The 11,169-nt window shown below is 37.1% G+C and overlaps 1 long non-coding RNA gene across 1 annotated transcript in view; it reads right to left on the reverse strand.

Annotated features, from left to right (window-relative positions):
* The window catches only part of LOC118148539 (uncharacterized), a 78,615-nt gene extending 68,120 nt beyond the window's left edge, over positions 1-10,495 (reverse strand). The window contains exon 1 of the long non-coding RNA XR_004735370.3: positions 10,352-10,495. This is a non-coding gene — a long non-coding RNA (uncharacterized LOC118148539). The remainder of the gene's footprint in view (positions 1-10,351) is intronic.
* Positions 10,496-11,169: the final 674 nt, after the last annotated feature.

The raw sequence follows: 11,169 nt of genomic DNA on the forward strand, positions 1-11,169 counted from the left end.
GTTTCACTGCCTTAGAAGTTTAATAAATAAGTATTGAATAAAAAAATATGTCTCCCCCTTGCCATCATTTAATCAGCTGTCACATCTAAATTCCCTTCCTATAATTACTCTTGTATCCATGTATGTCTAATATACCAGATTAGTGTCCTGTACCTGTTCACCAAAGAATTTTTTGATAGTCTTGTAATTGATACACTCCTTTCTTCTTATTTATTTTCAAGTTTTAGATTCAGGAAGTACATGTGCAGTTTTGCTACCTGGGTATGTCCCACAATGCTGAGATTTGGGTTATAAATGATCCTGTCATCCAGGTTGTAAGCATCAATACCCCAAAATTAGATTTTGAGTCCTTTCCCCTGCTTCCTCTCCTCTCTAGTAGTCGCCAGTGTGTATAGTTGCCATCTTTATGTCCATGTGTGCCCAATGTTTAGTTCCCACTTATACATGAGAACATGGGGTATTTGATATTCTGTTCCAGTGTTAATTCGCCTACGATAGCAGCCTCCATGAATACACTCCTTTCTTAAATCCTTCTCCTAATGCATCCTCTTGTTAGCCTTCCCAGGTTAAGTCTCTAATCCCATTTCTTCTCTGCTCAGCAATTGCCATTTAAGACAGATTAAAATTCTAAATCCTTAGTCTGAAATAAAATGTCTTTCATAATCCAACTCTAAACTATTTTTATGGGGAAATTAGGAATCCTTAGGTTATGAGAGGCCTACTTCAAAGTGGCTTAAGACGAAAGAGAGAGAGGGGAGGAAGAAAGAAGGGAGAGAAGGAGAGGTGCAGGAAAGGAGGGAGGAAGGGAGGGAAGGAAGGAAAGAAGGAAGGAAGGAAGGAAGGAAGGAAGGAAGGAAGGAAGGAAGGAAGGAAGGAAGGAAGGAAGGAAAAAAGGAAAAAAGGAAGGAAGGAAGGAAGGAAGGAAGGAAGGAAGGAAGGAAGGAAGGAAGGAAGGAAGAAAAAAGGGAGTTCATTTAGTTTAGGAAGGAAGAAAAAAGGGAGTTCATTTAGTTTATTAATTTCAGTGTTGGCCTCAGCCACAGCCAGGTCTAAGTGCTTTAGTGATGTCATGGATGACCTTGCCCTCTTTCCTTCGGTGAGGCTTCTTCATCTGTCCTGGCTTTGTTTGCAGGAAGCCTCTCCAAAGAGAGAAGAAAATGGCTTCCAGCCCCCTCGGCTCCAGATCCCACCCATACAGCAACCCAAGGGGTAGTGATGTCTCTTTTAAAAACATGCCAACAAAATCTCAAGGCTGGTAGTCCTTCCCTGAACCAATTACTGTTGCCCGGGAGTAGAAGCACACCAGATGTTCAGGCCTAAATCAGTTACTCATCTTTATCGACTGGTTTTGGATCAACCTCACCCACATTAGAAGGGCTGAGAGTAGCTAGGAATGGCTTTCCAATGAAGTACTGTTGACATTATAAAGAATATGGGTCTTGGTCAAGAAAAACCAACAGATATCCGTTATGTTTTTCTATCTTTCTTTCCTCCAACTGTACCTCATACTTACTGTGGGGGGCGGGGTCAAGCCAAACAAGAGCATCCATTGTTCTCCATCACCTTCTGTCAGTGTTTCCTTTCTTTATGCTGCTTTCTCTGAAATCCTAAATTTGTCAATGATAAATTAGGGATTAAACAAAAAAGTTAAAATGCTAACATGTAACTGACTTTCTAATAGTGTTACTGGACAAGCTACAAGATACCCAAATAACTTTTTGGTAAAGTGTGTTCCAAATATTGCATAGGATTACACTAAGTATTTCCTGTTAATCTGAAATTCTAACTTAACCAAGTGTCCTATATTTTTATTTGCTAAATCTTAGCATCCTACTTTCTTTTTTTTCCAAATATGAAACAGAGTATTCTATTTCATCACAAACACAAAGATCTGAAACCCCGTCTTTGAGCCATCTCTGTATATAGAAAGAATCCAGCCTGCAAGAAAGTATATAGATTTTTCCAAATTTCTTTAACCATGAGACTTATTTTTTTTCCATAAATTGTGTGGCATGAGTATTGCATAGAAGTTATTTCAGAAGCTACAGTATCCCATATTTCAATATGAATAAAAATGTAGCACTCTACTCTGTGTTCAGTTTCTTAACTACATGTATAGTTTTTTAGCCTCTATCCTGTGGGATAAAACCATCTGCATTGATTAGAGGGTTGAAAGAAGAAGGAATAAGGAGAGACTTGACATGCAAAAGATATTGCCCATGAAATTGATTACTTGTGAGCAATACAAACAAAATTGGAGATTATCTCATACCTTTGCCCCTGAATTGGTAATCATGACTAAGACTGATGAAAAAAATGTACTCCTAGAATGCAGGGGCAATTATATTCTTTAAAAATGACACCTAGTGAGCAGTGAAATGTTCATATTTCTTTATTTTATACATAACAATGAAAGCAGAGACCCATTAGCCACGTCATAGGCCATAAACTGCTATGTCAAAAAGATTCACTAAATGCTATTTGCACATGTCATTTAAACTATCCTATAAACTAAAAGTGTGCATATGTGTGTGTGAGCATATGAAAAAGACTAAAGAGATCTTTCCAAAGTTGTCACTAAGAAAGATATTTGTTGAAAAGAACACTCTTTTGTGAGGTTTATCTTTTAACATTTGCCTCTACGTTATTGAAGTTACTTAATATCGCATTTGGAAATGGAAATGTCTGAAAAAAAAAAAGGTCATTCATTGTGAGGGGCAAGAAGCAGAAACCTGAGATGAATATGCCTCTGTCAAACAGAAGCAGGCAAAATTACCAAAGGAAATAAACCAGACATCGCCTGGTGCTCTTTCAGACAATAATTTATAAATGCCAAAACTATCATCAAATTTATAATAAAATATGCATTCAATTGAGTTATGCACCTTAAATTTAAAAGTAAAAGGGAGAATATGGTATAATTAAATTGTAAGATAAAACACACCCTTTGGCATTTTAGTTCCCTGTTTTTATTAGTAAACTCTCCTTGGTAGATAAATGCTGAGGTGATCTCTGTGATTCTTTCAGGCTCTTCTAGCTCCTTGATTCTAAGAAAAGAATCACTTAAATGGTTGGGTACAACCATGCAATAGGGTCTTTGAAAGTGACAGTGGGTAGAAATGCTTACTGTAAGAATGATCAGTTTTTGAAGACCTTGCTCCCTCAACTTCCCTCTTTGCCCTCTAAGCTCTGCGTTCTGTTTACCGGCTCCTGCCCATGCCTTTCAGTGGATTGCTTTGGTTCCTCTTGACATGATTGTTATCATTAGGGATATTTTTATGTGATTACAAATAAAGACAACTTAGCAAGCTTTTGATGGCCATTTTTTTCCATTTGGAATGACCTATTCCAATTTTTTTATATTTTAATTTTCCTTTACCACTGTAGAACACTATAGGTGCTTTATCCTGTCATTAATTACCACTCAGTAGAAGAAACAGTTATTTGAAAAAACAAAATCTTGTATAGAGGAACAATTACATTATAGCGAAGGGCTTTCAAAGGTAGGATATAAGGAACTATGCTTTTAAGAGTCATAGAATAGGAGGAAGTATCTTCTCCATTAATTTTTCCCTTGATACAAAAATTTTCTAACAGACCACAAAGTCCAAAAAGGCAGGAATTATGTTTGTATTCATCACCAATAGCATCATTCTTGCTAAAAAGTAGATGCTAAATAAAATTTTATATGATTTAATGAATAAATGAATGACATAGAACCTGAATTTTTTAAATAACAAAGTATATTTAAAGAAATTGATTTTGTAAAGCAATAGTTTTAAAACATTTAAGTAATTACTGGTTATCTATGTTGTGAATCAGCAAAACCTTTTTTTACTCCATTTCTTTTTGTTCCCAACTCTCAATTCATCTTCTTCTAATTGACATTTTTAAGAGAGAAAACACAAAGACATACGTTTTCTCAATATAATCTCCCATCAATTATGCTTCCTTGAAATTTTTTTTTCTGAAATACTTAAAGCAAACAATTACTAAAAGTATTATTCCATGTTTCAAATATAACTACATGAGTTGCCATCATTAATACCTTTATTTTTTATAGGATCAAAAAGTTTTTGCTAACATGCTAATGTATACATTAATGCATGGCACATGTTTATTATTTGTAGGAATATTCAAATGAACAGCATTGAGTGATGCAAGCAATAGACACTATTAATTAATTGCTACTTTGCCTGATCCATATCAAGCTTTCCCTAGTCACTAAGTTTCACTTTTAGCATTATCACTTATGTTTGAAAAAATTAAAATATGACTTTATTTGATGAATTCCACTTCATAAACATGAGCTATAATACTATGGTTAGTATCAGAGAAAATAAAATTTTATGCTTTGTGGAAATCTGCAAACTTTATTAACATAAGCACATCTTAAGGCTATTTATAACCATTATAAATAAAATAAGTAAACATTATCAATAGATTTTACTATTTTGGTGTACCATTTATTTTCATTTGCAGAAAAAAAATCTCTGGTAATGTCAACATCTATTTTGGAGAATTTGAGGAAATGTTAAAGTGCAACACTGACATGCAGAGAAAGTACCTCTCTAGAATACAATTGCATTCTAGTATATTTGCCACAAGGCTATGTTTTAAAACCAATTGTATTATGTTTATCATATATAGGCATATATTTATTATAATTTATTAGATGGCATGTATTATTTATCAGTTTCTTTTTAAAAAAATATTTGCTGTCTGTCTGGCATAGAAGCTCAATGATGTAAACCATGGACATGACAGACTGCCTAGAAAGACTGGGAATGGTGGCTCATGTTTGTAATCTCAGCACTTGGGGAGGCCGAGGTGAGTGGGTAAGCTGAGGTCAGGAGTTCAAGACCAGCCTGGCTGACATGGTGAGACCCTGTCTTTTCTAAAAATATAAAAATTAGCTGGGCGTGGTGGCGTGTGCCTGTAATCCCAGCTACTTGGGAGGCTGAGACAGGAGAATAGCTTGAACCTGGGAGGTGGAGGTTGTAGTGAGCCGAGATTGTACCATTGCCTGGGTAACAGAGCAAGACTCTGACCCTCCCCCCTAAAAAAAGAAAGACTGGCTACAACATAACTTCATATTTCTTTTTAGTAAAGAAAACATAGCTTAAAAGTTACAAATTTTAAAATCTTCAAATTTGTCTAATAGGGGTAAATAAAAATGAAGCAGAAAACTACCACCACCACCACCAAAAAATAATAAGAGTAAACCAGCTGTATGCTGTGCTATAATAAGCAACACAATAATGGAAGTATTTGGAGTCCCTCCGACCTGGATTAAATTACTGCGTTCCCATTTATGTCTGTGTGGGACAATGGATAAATCATTTATCTCTCCGAGATTGTCTCTTCATCTACAAAACATAAATATAAATGTCTATCTCACCGCAATTGTGAAGATTAAATTGGATAATAAATATAAACTGTCTGCCTTTGGGACCCTCCCTTTCATTCTGCCACTCAAATTATGTAATGAATTTAATTTTTTACAATGCTTATTTTGCTAAAATGAATAAATACCATTAAACATAGAGTTACCATGTGACTCAAAAATTCCAGTGCTAGGTGTATATCCAAAATAATAGTATTTTCACAGGAAAACATATGGAAACATTCATACATTATTAATAATAGTCAAAAAGCAGGAGAAACTCAAATGTCCATCAACTGATGAATGGATAAATAAAATACAGTATATTCATACAGTAGAGTATTTTTTAGTAATAAAAATATGAAGTACTGAAACATGCCACAACATAGATAAACTCTGACAATATTATGCTGCATAAAAGAACAGGCTCAAAAGGCCACATATTGTATGATTCCATTTGCATGTAATGTCCAGAATAGGCAAATGATAGAGATAGAAAGTAGATTAGCAGCTGTCAAGGGGCAAGTAGAAAGTGAATGCCAGTGGGTCAGGATTTCTTTCTTAGGTGATGAAAATGTTCTGATCACACCTCAGATCTATGGAACCATATGTTGTTTATGGTGAATATTATTAATATTCACAGCAAATAATCATTTTGAAATCTTCATTCAACAGAGCAGGCCAGGGGACTCAAAAACCATGCAACAACAGGTATTTCTTAAAATTTCATTTTTAAACAAATCCATCAGAAAAAAATATATAGTTATTAGTTTTTTATCCATATATATATTCTGCAAAGCCATAGATTATCTCTCAAATCACAGAGTCATTTAAAACTAAATAAAATCATGCATAGCAAAAGCGGATAGGAGTAGCATCTTTGGGGACAAAAAGGGCACTTCTTTCGCCTTTGCATGAAAATATTCCAAAATATGGGGATGAGTCAACTTGTGTCTCCTGAAACATCTTTCTCAGCCCCAAATGTCATATACCATTTCCTTGGTCCAAGGCTCTGACATGGTCAGAATGTAGGGAGACCTGAAAGCTTTAGTAAGTGCCTGCATTCGCCTGCCTCACTGGAAGCTACCATGTGGTGGGGGAAGCTTTGCCTGTTGAAGTGAAGAAGAAAATGTACCATCTCTCACTCAGTCATTTCTATAAGCCTGAGAGGTAGATTCCTGTTTTACATATGAACTAAGAACTCGGAGATGGCATGTTACCTGCCAGAAAACATCTACTTAGGAGCTGTCAGAGGCAATATTTGGACCATGCCAGACTGGGACGAATAGCTTCTCCCCACAGCACTGTTTTTAAGGGAATTATGTTTAATTGTGTAGCTGATAAAGAAAAGAATCATTATAAAGCAGTGGTCAAGGGGATAGACTGAGAGTCAGACTGCCTGGATTTGGAATCTTCTTTGCCATTTTCTAGTTGAGAATTTAATTTCCAGTGCTTCAATTTCACCATCTTGTAAAACAGGCCTAATGATGTACTTTTCTCATAGGGCTGTTATGAGGATAAAATTCATTCCTTCATTCATATGAATGAAAATCATATGTTCAAATATATGTCAAATGAATAAATTTATTTTTGGCATATAGTTGAATATATTTTACTAAGCACCTATTGTGTGTGAGGAACTACTTTAGATACTAGGGATAAAGTGGTAGCCAGAAGAAAGGAAAACAACTAAGATTCTTAGATTCTGTTCTCCTTTTTAATGGTAGCAGGAATATAGTAAATAAAATAAATACAATATATAGTGTATTAGATGTCAATAGGTGGTATTAATGGAGAAGATTTAAGCAGGAAAGGGGTAAGACATGAAAAAGTACAGCAGCATAGGTAATGAAATTAACAGGGTGCCTATCATAGTAAAATTAGCAAATGTTATTGTAATTAAGAATAGAAATGCCTGTTTCAAATTTGCCACACGGAAGTACATCGATAACCTTATGATGCCACTGATTCCAGGACATATAAACAAACAAACAAAATAACACTGTGCAGAGAGTGGCTTATGCCTTTCATCTGGGTTCAGAGAAGACTCCTTCCAGGAGTGACTCAGGTCCATTTTTCAAAAAGCTGGCCCCTGAGTGTTCTCAGATTAAGAGTTCTTAATTTCCAAAGTTATCCTTGGACAGTATTAGAGAGAAGAGAAGAAAGACGGGACATTCACCTGGGCAAAGCTCACCTCTCCAGCAAGCTACTCCTACTGGCTTTGTCAGTGTTGGGGCACCGGGTAAAGGTATCTTGATGGCATTTCCCAAGTTCTTATACTCTCAAGAGGGTGTACATACTGCTAGGTTAACTTCTGACTACAAACTTGTTTTGGGGCTGCTGGAAAACAACAACAAAAACAAAACATCAGAGGGTTGCTCAGCAAACAGGGTGCCAAGTAGATTTCTTCTTTCTTTCAGTAATTAGGAAGAGAGCATACAGCTTGAAGGAGGAAACAGAAACTCTGAAGGAGTAGTTTTCAAACTGAGATACACACTGACATAATCAAGGCAACTTTAAATTAGTTCAGCCACTATAGAAAGCAGTATGGAGATTTCCCCAAATTTGTGATTTCTCCAAGTTTGTGAACTCTTTTTCAAAGATTGTATACAGAAATAGCATTAGACTAAGCAATCCCATTACAGAATATGTATCCAAAAAATATAAATTAGTCCTCCAAAAAGACATATGGACACCTATGTTCATTACAGTATTATTGATAATAGCAAAGACAATAATTAACCTAGATGATCATTAGTGATGGACTAGATAAAGAAATGTGGTATATACATACTATGGAATACTATGCAGTTCTGAAAAGAATGGAATTATGGGCCGGTCATGGTGGCTCACACCAGTAATCCCACCACTTTGGGAGGCAGAGGCAGGTGGATCACAAGGTCAGGAGTTCAAAACCAGCCTGGCCAAGATGGTGAAACCCTGTCTCTACGAAAAATACAAAAAAATTAGTCGGGCATGGTGGTGTATGCCTGTAGTCCCAGCTACACAGAGGCTGAGGCAAAAGAATCACCTGAACCCAGGAGGTGGAGGTTGCAGTGAGCTGAGATCATGCCACTGCACTCCAGCCTGGGTGACAGAGTGAGACTCTATATATAAAAAAAGGAATGGAATTATGTCCTTTGCAGCAACACGGATGCAGTGGGAGGCCATTATTCTAAGTGAATAAAGCAGGAACAGAAAATTACATGCCACATGTTCTCACTTATAAGTGGGAACTAAATGTTGAGTACACACGGACACAAACAGGGGAACAATGAACATTGGGGCCCACTTGAGAGTGGAAGATGGGAGGAGTAACCAAACTACCTATTGGGGACTATGCTCACTGACTAGGTGACAAAAGCATTTGTACACCAAACCCCAGTGACCTGCAATTTACCCATGTAGCAAACCTGCATGTGTACCCCCGAATGTACAATGAAAGTTGAAAAAGAAAAGAAATACAGTACTACTTGAGTTTTCTCCCCAAAGATTCTGATTTAATTGGTCATTAACGTGGCTTGGAGCCTGGATTTCTTTCAGAACTCCCTAGGTCATTGCTGTGGGTAACCAAGACTGAAAATCCCTGATCTGGAATAAATAATGAATACCTGCAGCAGAAGACAACTTTAACTTGTTTAAACGGATGAGAGATTTAGGCAGCGAGTAAGGTCCAGTAAAGAAAGAGGAGGAGGCCAGGCACGGTGGCTCACGCCTGTAATCCCAGCACTTTGGGAGGCTGAGGCGGGTGGATCATGAGGTCAAGAGATCAAGACCATCCTGGTCAGCATGGTGAAACCCTGTCTCTACTAAAATTACAAAAAATTAGCTGGGCATGGTGGCATGTGCCTGTAATCCCCGCTACTCGGGAGGCTGAGGCAGGAGAATTGCCTGAACCCAGGAGGCAGAGGTTGCAGTGAGCCAAGATTTCGCCATTGCACTCCACCCTGGGTAACAAGAGTGAAACTCCGTCTCAAAAAGAAAAAAGAAAGGGGAGGATAGAGAGGGAAGTTTCTGCAAAATAATGTGAGAACAATTAAAATAAAGAAATCTTAGCTGCATGAAAATGCAGTGATTAATGCAAATCTTCCTCTATGTATTTTAAATAACCACAATGATTATTTGGTTCACACATACATGATTGTTTTAATACATTCTTCTTTAAAAAGTTATTGCTACTGAGTGCAATATTTTTTGACACATTTAACTGTAAGTGGCAGATACAATAACACCTCTTCTGTCCCCAAGATATCCATGTCTCATCCCTAGAACCTGTGAGCATGTTTTCTTACATGGCAAAAAGGACTCTGTAGATGTGATTAAGTATTTTAACATATAGAGATTATTCAGGATTATCTGGGTGGGCCAAATGCTTGTCTTTGCATGAAGGTGACAAGCAAGTCAGAGCCAGAAAAAGAGAGGTGATGATGAAAGCAGGGGTTAGAGTGGCACCTCTCAAAGCAGAGGAAGGACTGCACGTCCATCGAATGCAGGTGGCCTCTAGAAGCTGAAAAAGGCAAGAAAATGGATTCTCTGCCGGAGCCTTTAAAAGGGATGCAGCCCTACTGACACCTTGAATTTAGCCCTGTAAGACTCATTTTGGACTTCTGATCAACAAAAGTCTAAGATAATAAATGTGTTGTTTTAAGCTGCAAGGTTTGTGGTGCTTTCTTACAGGTATCATAGGAAGCCTTTAGAAAGACTAGCTCTTTGCGGACAACAAAGCTATCTCTATACTTTCAAAAAAGCATCCACCTACTTTGTAGCTAATAATTTAATTGCAAGCACAATGCTCGGGAGGAAATAGACAATAGTTAGTGAGTTTTGCCAGGCAACCCTATAAAATGCTGGCGAACGTCCAAACATCCTAGTCACTGCAGAAAAGCTCAGGACCTGGATTTAATGGAGCTATTTAAGATAAAATGCACCTGGAAAAAAAATTCTGAGTCATTATTGTTAACTTACCAAACTTGCTAAATCTCCTGCAGGTACTCCGTATAGCAGAAGAGCTCCGTATTGCTGTCTCTGAAACTTCCCTTCACAGTGGAATTCCTTGAGGAGCTCTTAAATATCTCAACGCCTAGGCTACACTCCAGACAAATTAAATCTGAAACGCTGGGGTGCGACTGCGTGATCTCTGTTTTAACAAGTCCTCCCTCTTAATGGTTCTCATTATTAATGCCTGTGCTAATCACTTCAGGATCTTGTTAAAGATATTCAGGGTCTCTAGTTTTAACAAACACGCAGGTGATGCCAATGACAATGACTTTGAATGGCAAGGTTATGTAATGCCTTTTTTTATTTTTCTCTGTGAATCTTTCCCCAGTTAACCAGTAACTAAGAAAGTGTTTAAATCAAAAGCATATCGATCTTTGTATTGGAGTTGCCGGTATAAAGGCAAGAATCACTGTATTTAGCTCTGCATTTCTTTGTCTATTTTGATATTACAAGTGGGAGCTAAATGTTGAGTACACATGGACTCAAACAGGGGAACAATGAATATTGGGGCCTACTTGAGAGTGGAAGGTAGGAGGAGTACCCAAACTACCTATTGGGTACTATAAAATCATTTGTCACCTAGTCAGTGAGCATAGTACCCATAGGTAGTTTGAGTACCTAATCTTAAAATCATCAGTTTTTAGCTTCCAGATATTTATTACAACTAAAAGGCAAGAATCTATCAAGAACTTGTTTTAATCTTACATGATGTTGGGGCATATAGCATTGGAGAATCTCCAACTTATTTTTTCTGTTCATTTGGTTCTCTCTCCCTCAGTATATTG

This window comes from Callithrix jacchus, chromosome 16 (genome assembly GCF_049354715.1).
Source record: "Callithrix jacchus isolate 240 chromosome 16, calJac240_pri, whole genome shotgun sequence".
Taxonomy (NCBI): Eukaryota; Metazoa; Chordata; class Mammalia; order Primates; family Cebidae; genus Callithrix; species Callithrix jacchus.